Source organism: Gavia stellata, chromosome 1, assembly GCF_030936135.1.
Source record: "Gavia stellata isolate bGavSte3 chromosome 1, bGavSte3.hap2, whole genome shotgun sequence".
Taxonomy (NCBI): Eukaryota; Metazoa; Chordata; class Aves; order Gaviiformes; family Gaviidae; genus Gavia; species Gavia stellata.
Genome location: NC_082594.1, coordinates 102,578,314 through 102,588,272, shown reverse-complemented (window position 1 = coordinate 102,588,272; position 9,959 = coordinate 102,578,314).

The window sequence follows — 9,959 nt, the reverse complement described above, 5'->3', positions numbered from 1 at the left end:
CATTTTATGTCCCTGTGTTCATTGAAGAACATAATAAATTTTGCACATTTACTTGTGTATTCCTTTCTTGGTTCCATATATTTTTGACATAGTGACATTTAAGCTACACCATGGATACTCAGGGAGTTCCCATGAGTCTTCAGTTATTGTCCTTCCTAAAAACCCCAGTGTGAACTGTGGAGGAATGGCTTAGTAACAAGGGACACGATCTGATTCCCATGAGCAACCCAGTCTCTGATGAGAGGGAAGGCTCGGAGGAAACCGTTAACTGTCCTTGAAAGCCTGTTGTGATAAGAGACAGTGGAATGGTAAACAAGAAGAAGGAGCTACATCCATGAAGAGGAGAAGTGCTCCTGTGCGTGCACAAGAGCACTGTACCAATCACACTCGCCGCCCTGGCGCGTGAACAGAGGCTGTAAGCCAATCATACAACTGTTGCGGACGCGTGTTCTTGGCATCTGTCTATATATACTCTGTAAGCTTGAATAAAGGGGAGAACGACTATACTCATATTGAGATTTCATCGTTACTCCGGGTGGTTCTCCCTCTCCAACAGTGAACAATATCATATATAAATTTAATTAGGGCTTACGTTGGGAGCGTTATGTGATTTAGACAAATCGGAAAGAAAGAGCTAATTCATTTTCTGAATCAGGGCTTGAAATGAGAACACTGAATGTGAGCATTCCAGTCAGTGTGGTCTTCAGTAAGTAGCTTCCATCTCTGAATTCTTGCGAGATACTTAAACGGAAGTATGAAATTGTCTGTATTTGTGTGGTCTCCTCAGTATAATCTGAGTTTGCTGTGAGGATGCAACTTGTTTATGCAACTGTTCTGCTTAGTGATTTATGCTGTAGCTGGCCTTCCTGGATGTTTTTTCTCCTGGACAACTTCAATTTTTGTCTTTTTTTCTTATTTGTGACCTACTTCTACAGTAGAGTTTGGGGACATATTTTCATTTTGGGGATTTTCAGAAGTGAAGCTATTCTAAACACGTCTACTGGAGTAAGGTGTGGTGGGTTTTTTTGGTTTTTGTTTTGCTTTTCCCTTGCTCATCTAGGGAAAATGTTTCATCTGATACCTCAGCAGCTAGGCTATTATTTTGATAACTGATTTTTATGACACAAGATTTTATTTGCCTCCTGGAGTTTTAGCACTCTGGAAGAAAGCTATTTATTGTGAAGGATTTCACTGCCAGATTTCAAATGACGGCAACGCAGTCTACAGTGACTGTTTCTGAAATAGAATTCATAATTTGTAGGCAATCCACATCTTTCTTCAGAATGTAGAACCAAATAAGTGGTAATGAATATATATGTATGCTTGAAGTTTTGGTTATAAGACGGGTTGCAGAAAATCTTGTATCAGTTCTTTTCAATGTTGCTAGAAGAAGCAAAATCAAAACTGAAGGATGGAAATACTCATACTATTTATACAATATCTAATACTTAAACTGGAAAATTAAGTTCCTAAATATCTGAGGCAATCTCATTCTGATACGTTTCAGATGTATCCAGAAATACTGGAAAAATAATTTGACAGAACTTTTACAGTTCACCTTCTAAGAGCAGTTTATTACAGTGCATAAAGGAACTTTGTTTAAATGTCTTCTTTCAATTTCCAAAGTCTTTCTAAAGAATAAGGCCCTTGAAGTGTTTTTCTTTTTCCTTGTTCAAAATATTTCTATCAATAGAAAGCTAATCTTTATTATGTGGTATGGAAGAAGTCTGAGGAGGAACTGTATTTGACTGTCTTCACTGAAATCATTCAGTGGGATGAGATACAGCCCTATTAATAATTGGATACTTTCAACTGGACAATGTAGAGTTAGATTTATCACTATTGATGGTAATAATCACAAGCAAGTTAATCAAACCCAGTGTTTATGAAACTAGAAGCACTTAACCAATCTTGATATTGTGGAATATGTGTAATATAATCAGCTTTAAGACTCGGTGTGGGGTGGGGCGATGAAGCAGAAGTTCCCTGTCACAGGGTTGTTAATTGAAAGGAAACCAGCATCTGGTAATGATTTTGCATAATGGGTCACACATGCTGTGACTTTCCCCTGACTTCAGCTTTTGGAATGGATTTTGTTATTAGGATTGGTTTTATTTCAGAATCGTATGCTTGATGTTGAAACCTGGGTAGGAACGTACAGATGAAAATATTGTCAGTAGAGAACCCCTTCGGTGGTAAATCTTTATGGGATATTGGATCTTTTTTGTAGGGATGCTTTACTGAATGATAATTGTGCAATGCCATTAGCACTTGACTGTACTTTGTACTGAAGTACTTGGCATATTGGTAAGTGTTATGTACTGCTCCGTGACATTGGGACTTTTATTTCAAAGAAAAAAAATCTGAAGATGCATGACGGTAGAATTATTTCTCACTTTACTAGGAATTTCAGTGTCTTTTGGGTAGAAGGAAGCAGAGATCTGCAGAGGAGGAATTATGATAGATGGCTGTTCTTCCTATCAGTACAAGGTTTTTCTGAATGCATGCCAGTGATGATTTTCATTTAAGATGAAATTCGTATGTAGAGTAGTAGCTGGTAATGGATAATTTGATGTAAATGAAGAAATGTAGGTAAGTCTTGGGGCATGTATGCCTTTCTTAGGGACTGATGACTTCAATGATCTACCTTTACTCAGCACTGGTGAGGCCCCACCTGGAGTGCTGTGTCCAGTTCTGGGCTCCCCAGTACACGAGAGGCATGGACACACTGCAGAGAGTCCAGTGAAGGGCCACGAAGATGATGAAGGGACTGGACCCTCTCTCATTTGAGGAAAGGCTGGGAGAGCTGGGACTGTTCAGCCTGGAGAAGAGACAGCTCGGGGGATCTCATCAGTGTATATAAATACCTGAAGGGAGGGTGCAAAGAGGACGGAGCCAGGCTCTTTTCAGTGGTGCCCAGTGACAGACAGGACCAGAGGCGATGGGCACAAACCGGAAGGCAGGAGATTTCCTCTGAACATCAGGAAACACTTTTTTACTGTGAGGGTGACCGAGCACTGGCACAGATTGCCCAGGGAGGCTGTGGAGTCTCCATCCCTGGAGACATCCAAAAGCCATCTGGACATGGTCCTGGGCAGCCTGCTCTAAGTGGCCCTGCCTGAGCAGGGGGGTTGGACCAGGTGCCCTCCAGAGGTGCCTTCCAACCCCAGCCATTCTGTGATTCTCTCTTTTTGGACAGCATTGCAAAACATTTAAGATAGGAACTAAGCCACTTTTTGTTCTGTTCTTTTTTTTAGTTGCTCTGTCAAGGCCCCATTGAAAGTATAACTGCAGCAAACTTCAAACCATGAGGTAGTTGATAAACACCCGCATGACAATAATCCATCTCAGTGCTGAGCAGTTAAAATTAAGCTATAGGAATACCAGACTTGGTATAGTCCTCCTGACAATCCGAACCAAAAAGCGCAGTGATATGCTTTAAGAATCCCAAGGCATCAGAAGAAGTGCCACTTTTTGACAAATTGACAATTGATTTGCCATTGCTGTCTGTGACAGATAATCCAAACTCTCAAAGACTTGCTTACCTGATTGATCACATACTGAGTATTTGAATTACATTTCTAGAAATGTAAGCAAGATTGCCTGGAAGTTTTCTAGCAAGAGACCTTTTCCTAAACCATCAACCCTTTACTTGCTCCAGGCATTTGGATTATAGAACTGGGGATACATGTGGAGTGTAGAAGACATAGTTGGTCTTTGTAGAGCTTCTTCCTCTTGGCACTGCCTGCATGTCTGATCCTGCAGCTAGCTGGCAAGTGAATTTCACACACATCTCGGTGAGGAAAGCTTTCAAATTACATTAGAGTACTGGTGGTCTTATTAAATTCTTGTTTTCATCACAGATGTTGTTTCCTAGGTATCTTCTTTCCCACTGAGGCCAAAAAAACCACCAACCCTTAAAACTATCACTGTACTCTTAACTAATATCCCATTTAAAAAAACAACATGACATTGTGGGCAGTCAGGACAAAATATTTTATTTAGCTTCTTGGAAAATATTTTGGTAAACTTTACACTAGAAAAATCTGTATTGTCAAAGATTTCACAATTGATTTCACAACAGAATCCAAAAACTATTGAAATCACTGAAAAACAGCTGTTGTCTTGTTTTGTTTGCACAGGAAACAACTAATACCAGGAAATCCTATTTTTAGTACAGATAGGTACAGGCTGTGGGAATTTATTCAGTGATGTTGAACTGATGGTACCAAAGGGACCATCTAAGCATCTGTTATTAAGTGCAAAATTACTGTAATTAGTGGAAGTTATCACCCTATAAGCAACACATGATACAATTAATCTGATAGGGAATAGCACAGAATCAAAGAAACTTCTGCTTGACCATGTACCAGCGTTTTGTCATGGAGACACCAAACTTGAAAAACCCTATACTTTTAACTAGTTTTGGGTTTTGTGCAGTTTCTGGTGCCTGGGAAATAATCTCGTAGTTAGTACCAAATCCAATTCTGTTGGCTTGCTGATTCCTTTTTCCTAAGACAGCAAAAGCAAAGCATATTCAAAAATAAAATGGTGTCAGTGGCAGCCTTGCTTAGCTTCCAGTAACTATATTCCCTTTCCTTCATTGAGTGTCATTCATTTACTAAACCTGCCAGGTATTGTTATCCAATCACATGAAAAGTGAGGGGTTTTCCCGGCTTACCTTTCTAGAAGCAGTGTTGGTACCTAATGTTTTGAGCTCCCTCTGCTGGTTTTCTAACAGCAAATTAAAAATCCTCACTCAAGAGGGATGATGGGACAAGGACAGGGGCAATATTCAAACAGCCTTGTAAAAATACTTTTTTTTTTTTTTCAGATTCATTAAACAGTCTCTTAAAAGGAGACTGATTTCAAATTAAAACATCCAAACTATTTAGCCAGTAATTTTCTGCCACAATGATCTTATCCTTAGATCCTTGCTTCTAATCTGTATATTTGTGACTGACTGCATAGTAATGTAAAGCTGTTGATTTAAAGTATATCAGAATACTGATTTTTCTATTTTTTTTTCCTCTATTTTCAAATTAGATTCAAGGTCAGTGTATAAATCTATAATTTTGTTTAAAAACACTTCTTTTTAGCTAATGACTTCTGAAAGAAACCTGTACTTTAAGTATGGTGATTGTCTCTGCTCTGCACATACATATCAACAACAAAAAGGTTATTATTTAGTCTAGAATACCAAATGGAGGGAAGGCCACAGCTGTTTATCAATTATTTGAACATCATGTGGCTGCTTAGGCATGTGTGGCCAGTTTGTATACTGATTCATAAGACTTTTGACTCATTAATGGATCCTCCAGCATTGTTTGTTTGAGGATATCCACTGAGGACTCTGATTTTAACTCTTCTTGAAATAAGTCCAAAATCCATTCCCTCCAGCACAGAAACCCTGAGTCTTGCACATTTCAACTAGGTTAGACCTGTATATATGTATACATATATAAACATTTCGCATCCATTTTGTTTCAGTATTGTCATTTCCTTGGGTTTTGGTGGGGAGGGGGTGCGGGTTCTGATTAGCATGTCTACAGAAAACCTAGGTTAGCATGTTCTAGTAACACACTAAAACTTCAGAAAGAGGTACCTTTCCAAAAAAGCTTTCAGGTATTATTTGTGAAATGATTTGCAGTGCGCCACAATGTATACAACAAGGGAAACGAAATTTCTGTATTCATTAATACTGTAATAGGTTTCATGTGTGTAGTTCACTGTTAGCTTTGCTAATTTCTGTCTTTTTTACCCCTCTTCAGCTGTTCTGTCACAGGACTCCCTCCTGCCCGGCCACTGGAGCCCAGCCCAGGGACCTGGGGTCTCTGCCCAGGCTGAGGGATGTGGCTACTACTCTCCTGTTTGCAGGTTTAACCAGTAGCGAAGCTGAGCATGTGTCCCAGAGGCGCGCACACACAGAGGACACTGACGTGGCTGGTTACACAGACTACCACGAATGAGGTGCACCTACATGTAGGACTCACATAAAGCATAAACAGCCCCGTCTTCCTCCTCTTCAGCTGGTAGAGATAGCAGCTTACTAGCGAAAGCGCACATACACATTCATTGATCCCCCAAGTACCAGTATGGCCCCTCTACTTTCTTGGTATACCCCGGCACTAGTCCCAGGCCCCCTAGTCTGCCTCATGGTCCCCGGCTCCCTGGCTAGTCCAGCTTGATGTTCGCTAGCAAACACACACACTCACGCTCTTGTCCCACTGGCACTACACATTTGCAAGTTCCCCTGGATACCAGCACGAACCCTTGCCCACCTGATACCCAAGGGCCCCCTGCTTGCTGGCTACTCCAGCTTGGAGTTTGCTAGTGAATACACATAGAATCATAAAATCATAGAATTGTTTAGGTTGGAAAAGACCTTTAAGATCACCAAGTCCAACCGTAAACCTAACACTACCACTACGCAGTCCACCGCTAAACCATGTCCCTAAGCACCTCATCCACACGTCTTTTAAATAACTCCAGGGATGGTGACTCAATCACCTCCCTGGGCAGCCTGTTCCAGTGTCTGACAACCCTTTTGGTGAATAAATTTCTCCTAATATCCAAGCTAAACCTCCCCTGACGCAACTTGAGGCCATTTCCTCTTGTCACCTGGGAGAAGAGACCAACACCCACCACACCACAACCCCCTTTCAGGTAGTTGTAGAGAACGATAAGGTGTCCTCTCAGCCTCCTCTTCTCCAGACTGAACAACCCCAGCTCCCTCAGCCGCTCCTCATAAGACTTGTGTTCCAGACCCCTCACCAGCTTCGTCGCCCTTCTCTGGACACGCTCCAGCACCTCAATGTCCTTCTTGTAGTGAGGGGCCCAAAACTGAACACAGTATTTGAGGTGCGGCCTCACCAGTGCCAAGTACAGGGGAACAATCATTTCCCTGCTCCTGCTGGCTACGCTATTTCTGATACAGGCCAGGATGCCGTTGGCCTTCTTGGCCACCTGGGCACACTGCTGGCTCATATTCAGCCGGCTGTCGACCAACACCCCCAGGTCCTTTTCTGCAGGGCAGCTTTCCAGCCACTCGTCCCCAAGCCTGTAGCGTTGCACGGGGTTGTTGTGACCCAAGTGCAGGACCCGGCAGTTGGCCTTGTTGAACATCATACAATTGGCCTGGGCCCATCGATCCAGCCTGTCCAGATCCCTCTGCAGAGCCTTCCTGCCCTCGAGCAGATCAACACACTCGCCCAACTTGGTGTCATCTGCAAACTTGCTGAGGGAGCACTCGATCCCCTCGTCCAGATCACTGATAAAGATATTAAACAAGACTGTCACCAATACTGAGCCCTGGGGAACACCACTTGTGACCGGCCGCCAACTAGATTTAACTCCATTCACCACAACCCTTTGGGCCTGGCCACCCAGCCAGTTTTTTATGCAGCTAAGAGCACACCTGTCCAAGCCATGAGCAGCCAGTTTCTCCAGGAGAATGCTGTGGCAAACAGTCTCAAAGGCTTTACTAAAGTCTAGGTAGACTATATCCACAGCCTTTCCCTCATCCACTAAGCGGGTCACCTTGTCATAGGAGGAGATCAGGTTAGTTAGGCAGGACCTGCCTTTCATAAACCCACGCTGACTGGGCCTGATCGCCTGGTTGTCCTGTACATACTGTGTGATGGCACTCAAGACGATCTGCTCCATAACCTTCCCCGGCACCGAGGTCAGGCTGACAGACCTGTAGTTCCCTGAATCCTCCTTCTGGCCCTTCTTGAAGATGGGCCTCACATTTGCTAACCTCCGGTCCATTTGGACCCCCCCGGTTAGCCAGGACTGCTGGTAGATGATGGAAAGTGGCTTGGTGAGCACTTCCGCCAGCTCCCTCAGTGCCCTTGGGTGGATCCCATCCATTGACTTCTGGGTGTCTAAGTAGTGTAGCGGATCGCTAACCATTTCCCCTTGGATTGTGGGGGCTTCATTCTGCTCCCTGTCTCTGTCTTCCAGTTCAGGGGGCTGGCTGATCTGAGAACAACTGGTTTTACTATTGAAGACTGAGGCAAAGGAGGCTTTAAGTACCTCAGCCTTTTCCTCATCCTTTGTCGCTATGTTTCCCCCCATGTCCAGTAAAGGATGAAGATTCTCCTTAGCCCTCCTTTTGTTGCCAATGTATTTATAGAAACATTTTTTGTTGTCTTTTACATGTACACCCCATGCACACCAGGATTAGGGAAGATACGGACACGTGTCATTTCCCCACCATCACCAGCAGCCAGCACCAGGCACACAGGCTGTGACCCGCAGTCCTGCTCCAGCTGCCGGTGCTGAGCCCCTCACTCACCTCACTCTTGCTAGTCCCCCCAAGGAGCTGGTTTTCAGGACACACACCATTCCTGCCCCCGTGGCTGGAGGTCAAAGACCCCTCCCTACTCCAGTAGCTGACTCTGACTCCAGGAGCTGGCATCAAATCCACTCTCGCACACAGAGCTCTCACCAGTAGCTGGCACTTAGTCCTTGCTGTACACATATATACAAGATAGAGAATGAGATTACACAGAGAAATAGTTAAGAAAAGTTTTAATAATAAGATAGAAGAAGATAGGACAGACTGCGGTGGTTAGGCAGAGGGCTCAGCCAGAGAAGCATACAGGCTGGCCCTGTTTGACATGCAACCAGCCCCTTTTATACTCTTTGCTGTCTACACCTCCCTCTTTGTTGCTTCCCGCTTCCCCTTTCCCTCTGCACGTCCTCTCCTGGGTTTGTACAGCGCTGTTGATTCCTGAACACTCCCCAGCCGGGTGTCTGAGATCCCCCTGGTTCACAATCTTAATCAGTTGCAAATTCCAGGTTGGGACTTCCCAGTCCTGGGAACGGTACCTGTAGTTTCTGGAGAGCCCATCTATTAGTGTGAGTGGCGAGGTTTGTTTTGTCAGGTCTGTGTCTCTGTATATTTTGTTTCTGGTTTTCATCTTTTTCCCTTAGTTTCCCAACTGACAATGTCCCTGATCAGCTAACCTTGCTGGAATAGCTCCAGGACCAGATACCCTTACAGGAGCAGACACTGCCTTTCCACATAACCTTACACTGAGAAGATGATTCAGTTCGTAATATACAAAACGAACATATACTGAGCTCCCAAACATCTAGACATTTGAGGGAGGTTGTCATATAAGCAGTCCTGGAAAAGGTCTAGCCATGAGACCGTGCTTGATATCCCAAGAAAGGTGCCTGTCGGCATTTTGAGCCAAAAGGTCTTTTACACTGCATGTCAAATATGTGCATAAACTTGCCAGAAAAAATCCTGCTGGGTGAACTGTTTTTTGTTTGTGCCCTGGTAGGATCTCAGATGCTACCCTCCAGTCATCCCCACTGTCAAAACTGTGTGTCCCCAGCCCTGTGTTCTTATGCAACTGGACAGTATTTTTGAAAGGCCAGAAGGGAAAAAAAAAAGGGGGATTTCGTAGCTCTGTATGATAGCATGTCTCTTCCTTCCTGCACATGATAAAGATCATAGTGAGCACACAGTTTCTCTTTTTGTGTCAAAGTAGAACACACGCAAGAAAGTTCACAGTTGGAAAGCTGAAAAAATCTTAAAAGATGTTAGCAGTTTTGCGCCTTTCCCCTATGAGATCAGAAAGATTTTTTCTTAAATCATCACTTCTCAATAAACGTGTGTGGCATACGTACATGCATACATACACTGGTGCATCTGCCTTCCTCTTGAGCATGTTTTCCACTGAAAGTTTTTAGGAGTTAATTCCCTTTGAGTTTACAGGCCCTATTCCTGCAAATGAAGCTCCAGCAAATGTCTATGTTTTTTCACCGCAGCCCAGTCTGCAGGACTGGGGCCCTGCTCCTCTTTTCTTTTTTAACTTGTGCTAGTATCAAGGTTGTGAATGTATAAATGGGATACAATCTAAATTCTCCTTCAAATACACACCTAGATTTGCAGTCACACTGAGCAACCTATTTGTACATGCTGTACTGGCTAGACTATTCTT